At 44.6% G+C, this 20823-nt stretch overlaps 2 long non-coding RNA genes across 3 annotated transcripts in view; both read left to right on the top strand.

Annotated features, from left to right (window-relative positions):
* LOC103306048 (uncharacterized) overlaps nt 1-9611 on the top strand; it is a 29216-nt gene extending 19605 nt beyond the window's left edge. Inside the window, exons 1-3 of one of the 2 annotated variants that reach the window (XR_006175808.2) lie at nt 2395-4892; nt 6472-6636; nt 6982-9611. This is a non-coding gene — a long non-coding RNA (uncharacterized LOC103306048). Of the gene's footprint in view, nt 1-2394; nt 4893-6471; nt 6637-6981 lie in introns of those variants that run through there. The other variant, XR_010602219.1, reaches the window with a different exon arrangement.
* The window catches only part of LOC135984293 (uncharacterized), a 44009-nt gene extending 23791 nt beyond the window's left edge, over nt 1-20218 (top strand). The window contains exons 2-3 of the long non-coding RNA XR_010602220.1: nt 18632-18724; nt 18823-20218. This is a non-coding gene — a long non-coding RNA (uncharacterized LOC135984293). The remainder of the gene's footprint in view (nt 1-18631; nt 18725-18822) is intronic.
* The last annotated feature ends 605 nt before the right edge of the window (nt 20219-20823 follow it).

Here is a 20823-nt window from a genome sequence, read left to right as displayed (position 1 = left end):
AAGGATTGTTCCACAAATGCGCTACTTATTGTCAAGGTCAGAAAAATGTGGTACAATCTCGAAAGTTTAGGATAAATGGAACACATATCATTGGCGATCAGTACACTGTTGATGGTGAATTTCTCGTCAACGGTTGACTTTACCCTACCGCTAGTGCTCATTATCTCTTTGTAGATGTCTTTAAATGAAAGAAACTCTTCCATAATTTCGGTTTGACTGTCGATCACATCTGAGTACATCTGCCAAAAATTCTAATTTGTTCACATTATCCGCGTTGTCAAAATGCTTTCAATCTAAACCACTAAATTCGGCAGCCACATTTTTAAAATGCTCGAATCTTTTACTCGTGCTATTTATAACAGAATCTAAGGACACTAAGTAGGATTCAACTATGAATTTCTCCCAGACATCAAATATTCCTTCTTCATCCTCTGCAATTTCCTCATGGAATCTTTTTCTCTTACATATTCTGTGCTCCTTATATTCCGTAGTAATATCACATTTTCGAGCCAACTCAGTTGTTTCATTCTCAATCTGTTTGAATTCAGATTCAAATTCACTTTGAATGGTTTTCATATCATTTTCAAAAATCTGAATCAAATGAGAAGCTATTACCAGATCTAGACTACTTTTCTGTAAATATGTGGATAAACGGAAAGCCTTCTCTAGCACTTTACTGCATAATATAAGAAGAACTAAGAACTCGTGAAACCCGCATACAAATCCCTGTCTCTGATTCTAGGAGCCTCAGAAACAGAACTGCCCAGTCCTGCCCGCTGAGCAGTTTCCCTCATTGCATGATAACGAGAATGAAATCTCTGTTGCTTTTCCTTTCTCTGTTCTTCCCCGTCCCCTGTAAGTGCACTGTAGGAATTAGGAACATACACAGAGATATTCGGTCGCTAATTTTTTCATCGCTTTGTCTCCCTTTCCCCATATGCCTTCTCTCAAGTGCAGCTGGAAAGGCAATATGCAATGTTAGAGACAGCGGGACATCTGTGAATCTATTTGTAGATAGATAGATAGATTCAGGGGTCATGGGGAACTTGGCGCACAGATCCCCTAGGTACCTTTTGAAAACTCACCCTTAAATTTCCAAGGACAAGGAAATCAGTTTCTGGAGGGTTTTGGCCTAATCTTTTCCATAACAACAACGTTGGTATAAGGCTCCAAGATGTTTAAAGTGCAGATTAGAGGTGGCTTATTTTGGGGCTGGAGGTGTGTGAAAAGGAATCGCTTCGTGAAACAACCTCAAACTGGTCCCACAATCTCTATGCTGTCCTCTGAACTGACACTTCAGGTTTCAGGATCATGCCCTACTTGAGGATTTTTGCCTGGATTTATTGTTCCGCTTCAGACAGAATCCATACTGCAACCTGCCCTATGGAAGCCAGGAGTGGTGGCTGCATAATTCAGCATTTCTATGATGTATTGGGTCCTTTCCAACCCACAAGGGAACCCAGGTCCGCATTACAGTCTGGGATTGATCAGATCCAAACCCTCCCTCCCCCAGACACGATTTCTAGGGTTACCATATTTTAACAATCAAAAAAGAGGACGGGGGGAGCTCCACCTCTGCGGGCCGGGTGCTGTACAGGCTGCCCGGGCCATCTGATAGTACTTCACACTGAAGACTGGCTTTTATATGCTTGTGTTTTGCTGTTGGAAAGAGGCCCTCCCATCTCGAACCCCCAACCCATCTAATCCCCTTGCTCCCTGACTGCCCCAGCCCCTCTCCACACCCCTGCCCCAGAAATTCCCCCCCCCAGAACCATCCTCCCTGACTGCCCCCCGGGACTCCCCTTACCTTACCGCCATGCAGCTCGAGCTGCTGGCTGCCCCTGGAGCCAAAGTTAAACATGCTGCCAGTGCACAGCCCCTCCCCCGCAGCATGTTGAGGCAGCGGGGGGAGGGGATCTGGCTGCTGTAGGCCCAATGGGAGCGGCTCAATCAGGCCCAGGCAGCCAATCAGCAGTGCCACACTCTGCATGGGGGAAAGGGGAGGGGAGGGGGAAATCCTGGACCTTACGGACAGATGTCATTGGTAACCCTACTAAGGCACCACTTTTGGAGAATGTGCTCAGTGGGGGAGCGGCTGCTCCCCCCCCTAGCTACGCTCCTGCAAGGGCTTCATTCGGCAGTCTGCCTCTCCAGACGGGGCACCAGTTGTTGTTGTGAAGAAAGACAGGTCATTATACCTCTGCGAACCAAGTGACTATACATAACTGATACCCCTTGCCACTCATTCTGGAACTGCTGGACCACCTGAGGACAGCCAGGAGCTTCACAAAAGTGCATTTCCCCCCACCCCACCCCACCCCCGAAGATCTAATTTAATGTGCATAAGACCTGGGAATGAATGGAAGACTGCTTTTTGTACCCGATATTGGCACTTTGAATACTTGGTGATGCCATTTGGCTTGACAAACACCCCTGCAACTTTTCAACATTTGGTAAATGATGTGTTCTGAGATATTCTGGATCATTACATGATTATCTTACTTGACGATTTACTGGTATTTTCTGAGAACCTGGAGCAGCACTACCATCATGTCTGGTCCATCCTGGAGGGACTACAGAAGCATGGGTTGTACACAAAACTGGAAAAGTGCCACTTCAACTAGGCCATCATTGAATTTTGGGGGTACATCATCTCCCTGGAGGGAATCCAGATGGATCTGCAGAAGGTGGAAACCATCTGTAACTGGACAACACCCCAGACCCTCCAGGAACTTCAGCGTTTTGAAAAATTTTATAGGAGATTCATTGATGACTTCTCTCAATTAATAACCCCCGTGACTTCCCTCCTGTGCAAAGCCATGCAATTTGCTTTGTCACCTGAAGACCAGCTAGCTTTTGACCAGCTAAAGGCTGCCTTCACCACAGCCCTGATCCTGGCACACCCTGATCCGACTCGTCCATTTACAGTGGAACCAGATGCATCCAATGTGGCCCTAGAAGTGGTACTCTCACAGCGACAGGCTCTCACAGGCCCCAGTCAGTTCCATGTGCATTCTATTCCCAGAAGATTACTCCCACTGAGATAAACTATGAAATATTAGATAAGGAGCTGCTCACCTTAAAAACTACATTTGAAGAATGATGTCACCACCTTGAGGGGGGTCAGCACCCAGTACAGGTCTTCACCAATCATAAGAATCTTGAATACCTCTAAAAGGTCTGAGCATTGAACTAGAGGCAGCTAAGGTGGGCTTTGTTTTTTTCTCGGTTCGAGTCTACGATTACCTACCACCTGAGAAGGCGAAATGAGAAAAACAATGCTCTATCTCGGAAGGGGAAATACTACTGGGGAAGTGAAAAACCAACTTCCGAGCCCCCCTGCCTCAAGTCTGGTACCTTTGCCAATGCCACAATCAAGCAAGACCTGCTCTCATCCAGTCTGTCTCAAAGGAAGATCCATTTGTTCAAGGGACACAGCCCCTGCCATTGCGGGGCTAAGATATACTGTTCTATGCGGGATGGGATAATGTACTTTGACGAGTACATATATGTGCCCCAACTGGAGGTGCTATGGTTGTGCCATGATGCTCCATTGGCAGGTCACTTTGGCTGCTGGGAGACCTCCCACATGGTTGCCCATTTTTTCTGTTGGCCCCGCATGTGGACTGAGGTCCAAGCATACGTGGACTCCTGCAAGTGCTGTACACATATCAAGATGCCTTGACTTGGCACCTTAGCACCCCTGGAGACTCTGGCTAGGCCGTGGTCCTCCATCAGCCTAGACGTTATCATGGAGTTCCCATTGTCTGATGGCCACACAGTAGTCTTGATGGTTGTGGACTACCTGACCAAAATGCCCCACTTCATCCCCTGCAATCAGCTCCCTCTCTGAGACTACCATCCAACTCCTACTCACAACATGGACTTCCAGACTACATAGTTTCTGACCAAGGCCCATAATTCACCTCTTGTTTTTGGCAAGAAGCGTTCAAGCTACTGGACGTCCAGATACCCACCTCCACTGCATACCACTCCCAAACAGATGGACAGACAGAATGGGTGAACTAACTACTGGAACAGTACTTGAGGTGTTTCATAAATTATCATCAAGACAACTGGTCCACATTCCTGCCATGTGCAGAGTTCTCCTACAATAATGCTGAGCATGCTTCTAAGGGTAGGAGCCCCTTCTTCACTAATTGAGGGTTCCACCCCCTTTCCACCTGGTGTTACCAGCAGCCTCCCGGAACCCACCCACCAACTGGGTTCAACAGATGTATCTGATTCAGGAAGAACTCAACAACCACCTAGAAGGGGCAAAGAAGGCCTACAAGAGGCTTGCGGACCATCGGTGACAAGAAGCTCCAGTATTTACAGTAGGCCATGTTAGAAGGGAAAAGGACAGAAAGGCAAAAGGAGGAGTTTGTGTATGTAAAGACAAGAGACCCTTATGCTTTCTGTCTCCCTAGGTTCGGCCTCCCTGTCAGCATCTGTCATCTGGTAGGATCCCTTCTCCTGCAAAGCGGGCCCCTCCCACCCTAAATAATGAGAAGTCAATTAATAAAGGTAGAATTAAATAAAGTGTATTGAAGGGTTTATAACAAAGAGTGGGGCAAACAAAAGGGGAATAAACAGCAAAATGGCACGATACAGTGATTACCCCCTCAAACTCAACCCAATAAACAAAAAAAAATCTTCATAGATCAAAGTGACGGCAGGTGCTTGGGACCTCAGTCCTCTGGCTAATGGCAAGCCTTTGGAGAGGAGTTCCAAGGAGTCGCTTGATGTTCCTTCGGGATCACGGGAAAGCAGAACAGATGGTACACTCAGGAGATGTTGATTCTTTTCCTTCTCTCTTCTCTTTACAGAGGAAGAAGCTGTTGGAGGAAAATCCCTAACCTTCTATCACTAGGATGGATAGATGAGTGTAGGTAAGACCCGTGACTGTTCCTGGCTGCCACTCAGATGGACAGCCCTGAGGCCCTGTATGGGGCAGTCTTTTATACACTTGCCCGGGAAGCCCCTTCTGGGAAACCCCTTAGGAAAAACAAGTTATGACTGGAAGTTGTTTACAACTCCAGGAAAAATAAAAGAGCGGGGAAAGTAATCTATAGCTCATGTGGGCATAAAACTGCATTTTGGAACCAACATGGATTCCTGTAGTCACAAAACATCTGAAAGTGAACCCAACCTAACAGCCAGAAGGCATAGCTCACTACCAAACAACTCCAGAACAAGCGACCCTCCCACATATTGGACCAGCAATTCTTGGGACCCTTTCTGATTGCCAGCAGATTAACCCGGTCACATTCAAACTCCAGATTCTCCCATCTCTCAAAACACACCCAGTTTTCCAGTTTTCTCTTCTGAAGCCCTACATGGAGAACCCCTTCCCTGACCACTGTCTCCACCAGTTGAAATCCAGGACCAAAAGGAATATGAAGTTCATGCCATCCTCAATTCCCAGCTGTACAAGCTGGTGGACTGGGAAGGTTACGGTGCGGAAAAGTGCACTTGGGAGCCTGCCTCCCATGTCCATGGCCCTGACCTTCTCGAAGAATTCTACAAGGCTCACCCAGACAAGCCTAGCTCAGCACCACCCCAAAGTGGGGCTTGAAGGGGAGATGATGTAAGAATCTGCAGGGTTAGAACATGGGACTCTAGGAGATCTGGACCACTGATGCCTGCACATCACCATAGGAGGCTTAGGCTAGTAGGACTTTTGAGGCTAGGCCCAACAGAAGGTACTACCCTGCGGGACCAGAGTGGCAGCTCCTTGCAGCCCACTGATCGCCCGATACCTGTACTTAATCCAGGAAGCCATGACAGATAGTTGTCTGAGCAACAACATAGACTGCCCATCTGTCTTGCTTCAGACCCTGCATGCACGAGATCCCAGACTCCGGCTTCTGACCCTGCCTGCCTCGTGACGCCTGACTCCTGTTTTGCCCTCTGGTACCCGACTCAGCCTGACTCCTGCTCTGCCCACTAGGTCAGACTGCCCATGACCCGATCATGATACTAACAGACTGGAGGTGTCAGGGAGTTGACACACAGTTTAGCACCAGCAAGTCTCTCTCTCTCTGAGGCAGGGGGGTAACATGGGACTCAGAGTCCTGGGCAACCCAAGAAAGTATAACAGTCAGTACTACTCAGAATAAATAAGGATGGCAGAATCTGGCTCTAACTGTTCATTCAATGTGAGGACAATTAATTTTCAAATATGCTAAAACGGAATATGTGTCCCTATGTTACATACATTCATAGTACTTTTTTGTAAGTGGAGCAGAGTTAGGGCTATACATGCAACTTTAAAGACAGGTTAAATTTGGGACTCAGCAACTTCACAGTTCTCAATAGCATTAAATGTGTTTATCAAGGCAAGAAAAAATCACTTTAATGCGGGATGTTGTAATAGATGTTGAAGGTCTCAAGGCTTTCTTTCCTCAGGCTCCAGATGTTCTTTCATCAGCAACTTTCATCAGCTCTTCCCTCTCCCTTCACCTTCAGACTAAACTGTTATCTGTATAAGCTACATGACAAGAGATAGAATCAGCATTCAAGTTTGATACTGTACCACCAACGTGACTGAGAATTAGGCCACGGACTTCAGTGGGAATAGGATCAGGCCCTTAGATACCAAGATCATAGGCACCTTCGAAGTACCTAACACAGGTAAGATAGAAACAATGACATCTGCTTTGAGAAGGAATAAAAGGAATCTCTCCTGAGCTCACATACAGTTTTAGAATACATGTATCATTAACTTTGCTGCATATTGTCCCATCTTTCTACCCAGGACAGTAACAGGATCTCTTTCTCTCTCTGTGTGAAATATATATATATATATTTAATATATATAAACATGTGTGTGTGTTATATCTTGTCTCTTTGCACCATTGTGTAACATTTTGACAGAATAAATGTGAAATAATACTAAACTATTATATAGCACTTTTCATCTACAGAGCTCACCACACCTTATAAAGGAACCTAATTATCATTCTTCCCTTTTTACAGATGGAAAAACTGGAGGGAAGTGAAGTGACCAAGGTCAAACTATTTCAGTGGCAGAGTCCAGATTTTCTGCTTCTTAGTCCACTGGATCATACTTGTGGAACCACCACTATTTTGCCTTGTTCAAGGATAGCAGTAATAAATCGTTGAGTAATTATTTAAATCCAAACAATCAGGTTTCTTGTCATGTTGCATATTTGACAGTAATTTGAACAAGGGACTGAATATTTAAGCTGAGAAATTGAAGCACTTTCTTTTATTCAATATATTCTGCTGCCAAGAAATGGAAACCACATGCCATCTTCCTTTATACCTACCTCTTTATCCTTTACAACCTCTTGAGCAAAAACAATCTTATTGTTACATACACATTACTGGGGGGGAAATTCCTGTTGAGAAATATATTGAGGACATAACCATGGCAACAACAACAGCATCAGCAAGAGCATAATTATATGAGAATCTTACTGTAACAAAGATAAAAAAGTGTATAGAGCTGTTTTAAAAAATGGAAGGATCTTGAAATCTAAGAGTGGGGAAACTTTATCAACAGCAGTAAGAACCTCATCTGGCTCATATTAAAGGCAATGGGTATTTTATTCTGGATCTGAATGATGGGCAATTCACTCTTCCCTAGTGTCTGTTAGGGTGGCATATTAGTAGAATACCAGTTACCATAAAGATTTTGATTTGAGCATAGGAGCCAACTTTCCACATGCCTGGGGTGCTCTGTCCCAGGCCCCGCCCCCACTCCACCCCTTCCTCCAAGGCCCCTCCCCCACCGTGCCTCTTCCCGTCCCTGTTCCATGCCTGCCCAGCCTCTTCCTGCCCTGTTCCGACCCCTCCCTCCAGCATGCCGCGCTGTGCCCTCACTCCTCCCCCACCCTCCCAAAGCCTCCTGCAAGCCACGAAACAGCTGATTACGGCGGGTGGGAGGCACAGGGAGGGGGAGGCACTGATCAGTGGGGCCACCAGCAGGCAGCAAACACTGGGGAGCAGAGGCAGCTGAAAAGGGGCCACCGCCATTTTTTCCCCATGGGTGCTCCAGCCCTGGATTTGAGAAAGAAATAAAGATGACAGTAATTGTTGAGTCCCACATTACAGGCTGTGTCTTCTACTCTGCTATGAGACACAAAGGATATGAAACTGGCACAAATTCTAGTCAGATCTGGCCAGTAAGTGTGAATGAGTACTTCCCCAGAGCAGTAGGAGCCCCTCACTCAAACACTATGCAATTCAGTTCTGTGGATTTTGGTGTGGATTAGCCAGCCCAAGGAGGAAGGAAAAAACATGCACTCTACACAGCATTACAAATACATATTATTTGTCCTGTAGGTTGTTATCCATCAATAATAGCTCCCTCTTCCCCAGGCATACTTGTCCCCCACCTGAACTCCAAATCCCTCTGCTTCCCAACCCAATCCACTTCATCACTCACCTGCTCTTCTTTCCCCTCCCCCTCCCCAATAGATTCTTAGTCCTTATCCAGTTCCAAGCCAAAGTCCTCCTGTCCTGCTATCCTCTGCCACAGGAAGGTGTAGGTGAAGTTTTGCCCTTCCGGAGTCATCCAACTATACATACAAGTTCTATGCTGGTGGAAATGCCATGTGCCGATAGGAGCATATCCATTTCCTATTGTATTGCTTTCTGCTTCTCAGGTCCAAGTCCATGAGCAGTTCCTTGGTTCCAGGACCAGAGGAGCATTTAGCCCAAAATATGTGACCATTATTTATACCTCAAGGTAACTTTCCTAGGAAATAGCTTCGCAAATCTCTTGTTCTCTGTCAGATAGTGAAATAACTCAGGTAGCACATTTTTAAAGGCCTAAGCAGTTGGATAATTTTTATTACTTCACCAGTTTGCTCTGCTGTTTCAGTACTCACATAACTCTGGACAAATATTCCAGCACATGTGATGCTTAATGGCAAAATAAAACATTTTCATAGTCTGCAAACTTTTACACTTGATTGGTTAGAGCAATTGATTAATAGCTTTTACAGCTAGCTATGAACATGAGATTATAATACTGGTAAAATTAATACTGCATTTCTAATTCTCCTGCCTCTGCATAATTCGCCCAACAAGCCGTTTCTGCAGTTCATAATTAAGATGTTGTACTTTTCACTTCTAGATTTTAGTTTCAAGTTTAATTTTCAGTTGTTGTAGTGTCTTTTTGATTCAGATAATAAGCTTTATTAATACACTTTTCTGGTTGATGGAATTATTAAACAGATTGTACTGCTTTCTCTAAAAAAATAGAATAAGTTATTACTACTTCTTAACAACATTTTGAATTGAAGTGATTTTGCCAATGTTAAAATGGTGTTTCTAGATAAGCAAGACATGAGAGCGTGACCCTAGAATCCCTTTATGCCAACGGGCAAAGGACACACTGTTATGTAATAATAAATCCCAGCAGGTCTGACAAACTCACTACACCAACACATTGTTGTCAGAATACTTATCCAAACGGTGGCTTGCAAAGTATTATTTGAAAACTGGTGACATGCTGGTCATGAATATCATTGTGTGATGTATGCATGGATTGTGTATAAAGAGTTAGCAGGGTGCTGGAAATGTGTTCTGAAAGCATGTTTTGGAAGCAGTTAATAAACAAGGCTGCCCTAGACAAAGGAATGTGGGTTTACTTGTCTGCATGGACCAAGCAGGTTTTCTGGCCTAAAAGAGGGAAGAAAAGGGACTCCTTTGTTACCCACCACTTCGATAATGAAGATGGCAACACCCTTTGATTCTGTGAACAGTGGATCCTCCTGCCTTAGGAGCTAAAGATGCTGATAGTTTGATGTGAGAAAGCTGCTTAGGCAAAGACTGTAGCTTGCAAAAGTTAAGTTTTAACGTGTTATTTTTTATTTTGTTCGTAATCACACTGTCCCTTTTCCTCTTGATTAGTATCACTTAAATCTATGTTCTTTAGTAAAACTCATTTTTAGTTTTACTATAAAACATCTCCATGGTGTGTATTAAAATGTGGGTCCTCACCTAACCTAACAGGCTGGTGTGTACACTGTCTCTTTGGAGGAAACAGATTTGGTAATTTCTATAAGTGTCCAGTCAGGACTGGACACTGTAGAGAGACATCTTTGGGGTACTCAGGAACTGGGGTTCACTGAATGTTTAGGGTTGCCACCTTTCTAATTTCTGAAAACCTGAAGCTGCCTTTTCCCATAAGACCCCGCCCCCCCGCTCATTCCTCTCTCCCCCTCCTCCTGTCGCTTGCTGCTCTCCCGCCTTAACTCCAATGTGAGCAACCCCAAGGGACTTGCAAACCCCAGCTCCAGCAAGCTGGAGCGCGGCTAGGGGAAGCACTGGCTGGCAGGGCAGCTCACTTTCCTTCCCTCCCGGGGAATCTTCCAGGCCTGCTGGGAACCCCTTACTCTGCTTGCCATGGGCCACCACACTCTGTCCTCTGCTGGAGACCTGCAAACCCTGCTCCTCAAAGGGGCCACCCGAGCGGGTGCGTGCTTGCTGCTGCGGGAGCCGCCTCTTCAGGGCTGAGCGACAGGCTGTCACTTCCCCTCTGCCAGCAGTAACCGGACTTTTGGTGTCTGATCAGTACATCTGCCAGGACACATGACAACCCTATGAATGTTACCCACAAGGCAAGGCTTACACTGGCAGAGTCTCAAGGATCTTGCTGGTGAGTCAGACAAACTGGCGTGGAAGGGAGCTAATACACAGCTTAAGCTCCAGCAAAACTCTTTCTTGCTGAGGCAGAGGAGTTAACACAGTGGCCTATGGTTCTGGGTGCCCTGAGAGAGCGTCACAGAGAGGTATTGTCATTTGAGCACATCTGGGGAAAAGGGTGTCTAGGTTCTACACCATCCTGAGCTTAGAAGTGTTGACTATCCACAGCACCAGCTGACGTCAATATGAACTGTGGTTACTCAGCATCTCTGAAAAATCATACTCCATGTGTTTGAAGTTGGGCACTCAAAAGGTGAGGTACCCAAATTCAGTGAACACTTTTGAAAAACCTGGGTCTTATCCTCTCTTTGCCTGTTCAGCCTTTCAGAAATGGGAGCATTAATACTTGAAAAGGGTGTTCTGAGGCATGAAGTGCTTTGAAAACTTCAGATGGAAATAGAAATGCAAATAATTATTGTTGTATCCAGTTAGCAGAACAGTGCTGAAGTGAGATGAGGCTTTTATCTTGTGGCAACATGCTTTTTCACTTAGTGACAATATGCTCTTTCAATGATTGATTGGCAATTTATGCATGCAAGTCCCACGACTATGTATGATACATTGATTCCATTAATTAATTAGGCAAACATATGTGCTCCCATTTTGGAATCTATGCTTCTGAAAATCAGAACATATTTTGTTATAGCAGTGGATTTCAAAATAAAGAAATGTAATGCCTTTTGGCACAGAGAAGTGACAGTTTCAGTGCATAGCTACTGAAAGCTGTTCTCCATGGGGTTTAGAAAGAGTAGACACTATCCATATTTCAGAAACCACCTTAAGTCCTGACCCTGAAAACATTTACACACATGTTTAACCATAAGCACCCAATTATCCCATTGACTTCAAGCATTTGTGTAAGTGTTTGCAATGTGTTAAGTACATATATATATGCATTTGCAGGATTGAGGCCTTAGTTATTAAAAGTGAAATGCACCCACATGCAGAGGGCCCACATAATATCCTCCTCATATGTTAATCATGACACACACAACTCAATAAACTTTTGGATAGAAGAGGTGGTGGGCAGGTGGTGAATTTGAACCTGAATGCTGTCTGGGTAGCTTCTTGAGTGCCACGGTTGGGATGCATAAATCAGATGAGTATTATTGTTCTACAAAAGTTTAGCGCATGCTTACTGAAAACTTTGGTCAGTCAGAAATGTGTTTCAGGAAGATCATTTCAAATAGTTTCAAGTTTTTAATTTTAACTGCAGCTAAGGGTCATCCATCCATAACAGGAGTTGAATATGTAAACATGCACAGTAAGTATTCAACTCTTTTCGACAATAGTTAGGACTCAACTGAATTACTGTGCTGAGTTTTGGGTTCCATCTTTAAAAAATAAATATAAAGATATTAACAGAGATAATTTGTGAGAGCAACAAAAATGCAAAGTTTGGAAAATAAGACCTATGAGGTAAAGTTCTGAGAACTAGGCATGCTTTGTCCAGAGGAAGCAGATAAAATAGAGACATAATTGTCTGAAAATATGCAAAGATATCAATTAGCCCAGCGGTTCCCAAACTTTGGGTGGCAACCCCAAATGAGCCATGCTATCAGCAGATGGGGTTGAAGGAATTCCTAGTGTGCGGAGGATGCCATTTTGCTCCACCCGGTATGACCTTGCATATACAGTGCATGTGAAGTCACAGTGCATGGAGGACTCCATTTTGCTCTATAAAATAGCATCCTCCACACAACAGGGCCTCACAAATCACACTGTGCAGAAGACACCATTTTGTAGAGCTAAATGGCATCCTCGATGCGATGTGACCTTGCACATGCAGAACAAACATAACAGACAAGCTGCATCTAGGAAAATGTTAAATATTGGAGAAAACTATAAATATATGAATGGTTGGGCAGTGGAACAAGCTTCCAAGACAAGTTGATAAATCAGCTTCTTGGTGAGACTATACATCAATATATGGAATATGATTTAACAATAATGGAATCAATCCTGACATGATGCAGGAGTACAGACTAGATGACCCACTAGGGGATCCTTTCTTCTCAGATGATTTGGTGAAAACTCACCAAGATTGATTACATTCGGTGCAACATAAATGATTCCTTGCTTTGTTCTTATTTTCTGCTAACTCTATTGCTGTTTGATGTTTATGAATTATATGGTTTTACACCTACCATAGATAAAAACTAAACAGCAGTGTTTATTTGAAGCTAAGTGACAGAATTTCTTTTGACATCAGCACATTTAATGATAGTTTAAGAAGTATTAATTGGTGACTGATAGCGGAGCTTTGCCTCACTACAACAAAAATAAAACTGTCAAAGCACCTGATGCAGTCATGTGCTGAATGTCTCTGACACCAATGGGAGGTAAAGTTTCACTGAAAAACCATGGACTGTAAAAGTCCATTGAAGAAAGCTGATGAGGGCACTCAGTACCTCAAAGAATCAGGTTCCCCCCATGACATGGGATGTTTTTTGAATAATAAAATAAATCTGCCTCAATGCAAACATGGATAGTAACAGGGTCAGCTACCCTTTGAACATCCCCTGATGGCCAAAAGTCACTCGACAGCACTCTGCCTCTGTTCTGCCTTCTTCAAGGCCCATTAAGGACTTTGCTAAAGGCTTTCTTATGGCCAATAATACTCTCCTTGGAATCTGCATTTATTAACAAACAATACCAACCATCCCCAAATAACTCTCCCCCCCTTAGGCTTTCGAGCCCAAGCTGAAACTTCAAAGTACTGTGTACACAACTATTTTTAGGGCACTAGCATGAGCCCCGCTAGCCTCAGTGTGTCAACCTGGATTGGGATGCTCACTTCTGCAGGTTCCAAAATGCTGTGTAGATATACCCTTAAAGACCCAGTCTACCCTCTGACATGGATTTAGATAGGTTTCCTATACCTTAATTCGATGAAATCCAGAAACAAAAATCACTTCACAAACTATTTTTCAAAACACATGCCCTGCTAATCTGTCATATGCCTAAAAACAAACATTAACGTTCATCGGTAACAAGCATACATTAAAACACAATTCACTTATTAAAGAGTCTGTATTTTTTGCCTTTTCTTGTCTTGTGTTTTCTTTTCTGCTCTTTTTCCATTTGCTTTCACTAGACCAGATTTTATTCCTTTAGTCATATACAATAGAACTTTATTTGGTGAGAAGTCCCTCTGAACTCTGATTATTCAGGGAGTACGTTGCTACCCAGTACGAATAAGGGTATCAGAATCTGGCCCTCTAATCTATTTCTCTTCTTGTATACAGCACTTTCCTTCCCCACATCTCCCCCTTTCTTTAACTCTCTTTCAAAAATGTATATTTTAAATAGGCTAGAGTTGTGTTACTTTCCCATATGTGTTCTATCATCTTTTTCTCCCTATATGATGACTGGGGGCATTCTGCGCCAAAAAAATAAAAATTCTGCACACATTTTAAAATTCTGCAAATTTTATGTGTCAAAATAACACTACAGTTGTTACTGACTTTTAGCATGCCGTTTGGGAGCTACTGCTATCAACAATTCCCTTTTGGTTTAGTTTCTGCTCCTGATATATTTCAGAGAGTGGTATCTCAGCAACTTGATAATATCCAGAGTACATGTTGCTATTTGGATGACATTCTAATCTTTGCTAAGATGTTTCCTGAGAATAATGCTATTCTGGATCAGTTGCTAACACGACTCCAACAAGCTGACATAAAGTTGAATATGGCCAAGTGCAGTTTTTCAAAAGATGCTGTAGAGTTTCTAGGGCATTCTCTGTTGGTGGATGAAATGTAACCAACACCTGAATAACTACAAGACGTTGCTTCGCTACGATTGCCCACTGACCATAGGAATTCACGTTTGTTCCTTGGTCTAGCTCAATACATAGGTGGCTGTCCTCTGCCCCATTTTAGTACCCTTGTCAAACCACTGTGAGATGTAACCCAGGGCCAGGGACATTCGGTTTGGACTAAAGAGGTAAAGCAGGGTTTAGAAACCCTACATCAAGCCCTCTCTCTCCAATCCAATCTCATGCTTATTTTGATCCAAGAAAGCCCATGGAGATTCAGACTGATACATGCAATTGGGGCCTAGGTGCAATTCTGCTCCAAGAGGGATGGCCAGTTATAGTTGCATCCCTTACTATCACCCCGACGGAAGCAAAGTATTCACAGATTGAACTAGGATTCTTGGCAACAATTTTTGCTATTGTATGCTTCAAAATCTACCTAGTGGGAAGACATTTTGCATTGGGAACTGATCATTAGCATATTTTGGGCCTCCATTGTAAAGCCATTGACCTGCTGAATGTGAGGCTGCAGCAGCGGATTATTCAATTGCAGCAGTATGACTTTAATTTGGTACATATCAAAGGTAAACATAATTTACTTGCCAATGTTCTTTTGAGTAATTCTGCTGGGTTGGTGACCTCATATGCAGAAATGGCAGAGTACACCATATGTTCTTAACGGAAAGATAGGCCAATTGACTTAGAGTGGACTGCTGACACCACTCTTCAAGATCCTGACATGTGCAAGGTGATCTGTGCTTTACAAGTGGATCAAATGGACCCAGTCCAGAACTTTTTCTACATTCCAAAAACTCATTCCAAGCTCATGGCAAAAACACGTGCTACTTCACGTATCTTATGTAGAGGAACCCTGGTGATCATCCCAGCTGTGTTGCAACAAATAGTCCTGGATGTGGGTCATGAAGGAGTTACAAAGATGAAGGAACTTCTGCACAGATATGCTTAGTGGTGAGGGCTGCATTCAGACATTGAGCATCATGTGAAGGCGCTAGGGGGTGGTTAAGGGTTGGCTGCTGAGGGCTTCTGGGGACACACACCTGAACTGAGACAGAGAGAGGTCAGATGGACTGTGCAGGAATTTGCTTTTCTCTGTGCTACCCAATGACTTCCCTATGCCATGTTCCCATCGACTAATAAACTCTTCTGTGTTACAATGCCAGGTTAGTGACACTGCAAATGCTGATGGAGGAGGTGCTTTGCTCCCTACAATTATACAAGTCTGCCTCAGTTGGACTCACTAAATGGAGCTCCCGCTGTGCAGCAGGGCTGCTGATGGCCCCGATGTCCAGTCTAAGGAGGCGGGGAAGCTCTGGAGCAAGCGAGAGACCCCGGAGGTCTGGCACACTCAAGGGGTTCTGCCTAGAGACTGTTGGGGCCGGAGCACCAATCTTGTGGATCTGTGATACTCTTCTTCCCTTTCATATTCTATCGCTGCTCTCATTTCTTACCACTCTGCCAGGAATCCTGGCTCATGCGGGAGGGAGACCTCAATGGTTTGAGCATTGGCCTGCTAAACCCAGGGTTGTGAGTTCAATCCTTGAGGGGGCCACTTAGGGATCTGGGGCAAAAATCTGTCTGGGGATTGGCCCTGCTTTGAGCAGGGGGCTGGACTAGATGACCTCCTGAGGTCCCTTCCAACCCTGAGATTCTATGATTCTATGTGAAGACATGCTGAGACTGCTGTTAACCCTGCAACATTAACTATGTTGGTGAGGATGGTATAGGTCATCTATATCTTGCAGCTGATTAGCAGGATCTTGGACCCTTATCTATCACCTGATGGTCAGAAGGGAAAGACAGTGTATCTCCCTATCCCGTGATGCAAATGGATAAAGAAGAGAGAAGAATAAAGTAAACAGATAACAGCTTTTATTTGAACAGAGAACTTAATAAGAAACAACAGTGAAATGTGGTTTGACAGTTTGTGTTTAAAACCCAGGCCCAACCAAATAGGTACCCTGACAATAAACAAATAAACCTAAAACAAAAATACCCCAGATAATGCACCGTTTCTAGGTGTTGATAGGCAATAGCTGGTATGACACCATTGTCACAGGCAACTGATGGACCCTGGGTCTCAACTGCTTCTTAGCAAGAGATCAACAGTATCTGCTGATGCTGAAGAGAGGTCTGTCTCTGCAATCACCCAAGGGTGAGCGATCAACAGGACCTCTATACCTTTCTCCGAAAATGATGTGCAATTCAGAGATTGGTAAGCACAGTCACAGTTCTTAATGCTGATGTCTTCCTTTACTTTGCAGGTGATGATCTTCTGGTCCACGTTGCCGCACAAACACAACAGTACCATGGCTGCCCCTAGGACGGACAGCAACTAGGCAGCAGGCGCTCAGAGTTTAAATAGGCACAAGCGCGCTAAGGTTCTGAGGTAGAACTAGCAGCTCCCCTGCTGGAACTTGTTTGAACCAGTTAGCTCAACTGTTTCAAACAAGTTGCTGACTGTTAGCTGCCTTTCTTGCCAAAGTTCCAAAAGGGCACGAAAATTTCAACAAGAAGCTAAACAAAGATGGAGTCAAGCTGTTGCTTGGCAGGCACACAATTTTGAATTTCAGACTCCATAGCGAATACATGGTCATATACCTTAACCAAATGTAAAGGCATAAAGTATAACTTATTTTAAAGCACAAAACAACTTATAATCTCTATTTAATATACAAAAACATGTTACATTGTACAATGCATAGACCTACTGCTCCTTTGGACCCTTTGAAACTGGTAGTCGTAGACAGACCATGGCAGAGAATTGCAGTGGATATTACTGGCCCCTCAACTGCACTGCATGGCTACACACTGTTGACTGTTATAGACTATTATTTACCTTACCCCTTTGTATTCAAAATTTCACAAGGTACCTCAAAGGAGCTCATTTCTTGCCTAACCACTTTATTTGTGATGTTTGGCCTACTAAGGAGCCTGGTATCACATCATGCGACATCTTTTGTATTAAGGGAGTGTAAAGGCCTTCTCATGCATATTGGTGCAGTACTTTATAAATTTCCTGTGTACCATCCTCAAGGAAATGGGATAGTGGAGAGAATGCATGGGACTCTAGAGGAGTATGTAGCTCGCATACTGGAGGAATGTCGAGATACAGGGGGCCCCCAGTATATGTCTCCCCTTAATACGTCATTTCACATATCCGTCACTCACCAATAGGGGCATGTGTTCTGATTCACTTCGGTCCTGATACACATATCCGTCGCTTCACCTTTTGTGTGGCTTTTCTGTGGGTGATTCCCCCAGTGTTCAGGTGGTGCTGGAAGGGAAGAGGAGGAGCAGGGATGGGGTGTGCTCAGAGGAGGGGGCGGAACTGGGCAGGAAGAGGCGGGGCAGGGATGGAAGTGGATGGGAAGAGGTGGGGCAGGCCATTATTTCTTATGGGGAAAAATTCCCCAATATCCATCCTTTTAATATCCATCACCCTTTTCAAGAACGCAACCCAGATGTATACCGGGGACCCCCTGTACACCCTTCCCTATTGCACTGAGTCATGGCTAAAGCTCCGTGTTTGTCACGGAGGTCACGGAAGTCACAGATTCCATGACTTTCCGTGATCTCCATGACTTCTGCAGTGGTGGGTGTGCATGGCCCACGGGCCACCTGAACAGCTTGGGCAGCCCCTGGGTCAGGTGCACTAGCTGCTGCTGGGGCAGTCTTGGGTCCTCTGCCCCCCAACAGCAGAAGTTTGGGGGTGGGGGCTCAGGGCTGGAGGTTGGAGTGCAGAGTGGTGCTGTAACGGGGATAAGAGAGGTGGTGAAATAAAAGGGAGAAAGGGGGAACAGTAGAGATACCCCCAATTACAGTAAATAGGTCTTTTTCACCAGCACCCAGGGTCTGTCACCTGTGAAGTGTCTATCCAGTCCACTACTCCCACCTACGTATGTGTGTATGCAGGGAAAAAAGAGGAGAGAAACAAAGCTCTTAGAAAACACAAACAGTTTATTTGGGAATAACAACAAAGATAGAAAAGGGGGAAACTGTTAACCATAAGCAGATAACAAACAATTGTGGTTGCCCCTATGTGTATTAAACCCGGGCCCCAAATACCTCTCTCACGTAACAGAGTAAAATAAAGAAAACCAAAATATCCCAATACTCTATTTTGTCAGAGGCTTCTGGGCAGATGATGTTAAAATGCTGTTTCTTTCATAGTTGGCGTTCGGAGGCCCTGGACCTTAAATCGCCTGACGACTGATTTCGGACTGAGGCAAGAGGAACACAGGATCGGACTGGATCTGGAACCGGGTAAGTTGGTGACTCTGGATATGCAGGATACCAGACAGATACGTTCAATTAGAGGGTATACGCCCTCCTTGACAATGCTGGTCTCTTGCCGCACAAAGGAACCGCACTCGACTGCTTCCCAGATGGACAGCGACAGCTAACAGTTGTGGAATCCTTTTTGAAAGCACCAGATTGCCAAAGTTCCACAGCGACACCAGCTGCAACTGGATTTCACATGAAGGTGTGTCAGCTTTTTCCGCCCTTAGCACAAAGTGCGCAAAAATGTCCAAGAGACATAACTTTACCCCAACATTGAACAATTGTCACAACTATTAAAACAAACAGCACTAACACATCATAGAGGACACAATACACAAGTTTTCATCCAACAGTGCTTACCGGGGGGTGGAGGGGGTGGAAGAAGGAGCTCCCCGGAAAGGCAACAGCAACTCTCGTCCCTCAGCTCCGAGCTCCACATGCTGCCTCTGCCCCCAGGCACCGCTCCAACAGCTCCTATTGGCCACGGTTCCCAGCCAAAGGCAGCTGCAGGACCAGGGCTTGTGGCAGAGCAGAGGCAGCACGTGGAGATAAGGTCACTGCTTCCCAGGAGCTGGGTAGGGAGCCTGCCCCAGCTCCACCAACCCTGCCCCCAAGCACCTGGGGCACACCCCAGTCTGCCCACTCGAGCCCCAAAGTTTTAGTCAGGGATGAATAGTTTTTTATCTCACCTTTATGACACTTTGTGGCAAGCACTGGGCTGGGGAGCAGTGGTTGTAATTGAGAGAGAGAACACTACTAAAGAAGCATTGGCTTGCTAAACCCAGGGTTGTGTGTTCAATCCTTGAGGGGGCCATTTAGGGATCTGGGGCAAAAATCTGTCTGGGGATTGGTCCTGCTTTGAGCAGGGGGTTGGACTAGATGACCTCCTGAGGTCCCTTCCAACCCAGACATACTATGAACTAAGTGTCTCTAATGGTATGTCTACATGGCAGTTACACTCCCATGGCTGGTCCATGTCAGCTGACTTGGGTTCATGGGCTGCAGGGATGTAAAACTAGCATAGATGTTCAAGATCAGGCTGGAGCTTGGACTCTGGGACCCTCCCACTTGTGAGGTCCCAGAGTTCAGGCTTAACCCTGAGCCTGAATGTCTACACCACAGTTTTACAGCCAGGACCCCTGTCAAGGCTGAATCCCCACTCTGTCACTCAGTGCAGAAGGTGGGGGGCCATCAAGGATTCTAAAAATTAATACTTGCCACTCCAGGCTTGTATTACACTCCCAAGGTTATAGCTTTTCTCTGACCTTGGCTTGGTTAACGCTGCCACCACCCAAAGGCAAAGAAAAAAAAAACCCTTTGAACCCAGGAAGGAGCACTTGGGAATTCCTTCCTGTGGGGTAACCGCAAGCCCTTTCATCCCCCCCGCCTCCTCCCCCCGCCCCCGGGGGAAGAGCTGAGAAAGAAAACAAAGGAAATTAGCTGTAGCTACCAGCTAATCAAACAACATGCTCAAACCTCTTAGGACACCAAAAATCCAATACTGTTATTAAAAAAGAGAAATTTTATTAAAAACAAAAAGAAAGAAAATACATCTGGAACTTAGACTTTTGCTAGATTTTAAAAGAGCAATTCCAAAAATTAAGCACCCAAAATAGCTTTCTTGGGGATTCAGCTTAAAGGTTACAAGCAAACAAAGGCTTCTGGGGTTAGCACAGAGAAGATTCACAAGCCTTAAAAAATAAACAGAAATAAACCTGATCGCATCTAGCTAAACATTCTTAATTTACTTCCATATTTGGGGGGGTCTCAAATAAGTAATTCTAGGTATAATCTGATGAATACTAGAATACTCAAGGAGCTAATAGAGGAGGTATCTGAGCCTCTAACTATTATCTTTGAAAAATCATGGGAGACAGGAGAGATTCCAGAAGACTGGAAAAGGGCAAATATAGTGCCCTTCTATAAAAAGGGAAATAAAAACAACCCAGGAAACTACAGACCAGTTAGTTTAACTTCTGTGCCAGGGAAAATAATGGAGCAAGTAATCAAGAAAATCATCTGCAAACACTTGGAAGGTGGTAAGGTGATAGGGAATAGCCAGCATGGATTTGTAAAGAACA

The sequence above is a fragment of the Chrysemys picta genome, chromosome 6 (genome assembly GCF_011386835.1).
Source record: "Chrysemys picta bellii isolate R12L10 chromosome 6, ASM1138683v2, whole genome shotgun sequence".
NCBI classification, from domain to species: Eukaryota; Metazoa; Chordata; order Testudines; family Emydidae; genus Chrysemys; species Chrysemys picta.
The sequence above is the reverse complement of the archived record's forward strand: the minus strand, read 5'-3'. Positions and strand labels throughout refer to the sequence as shown.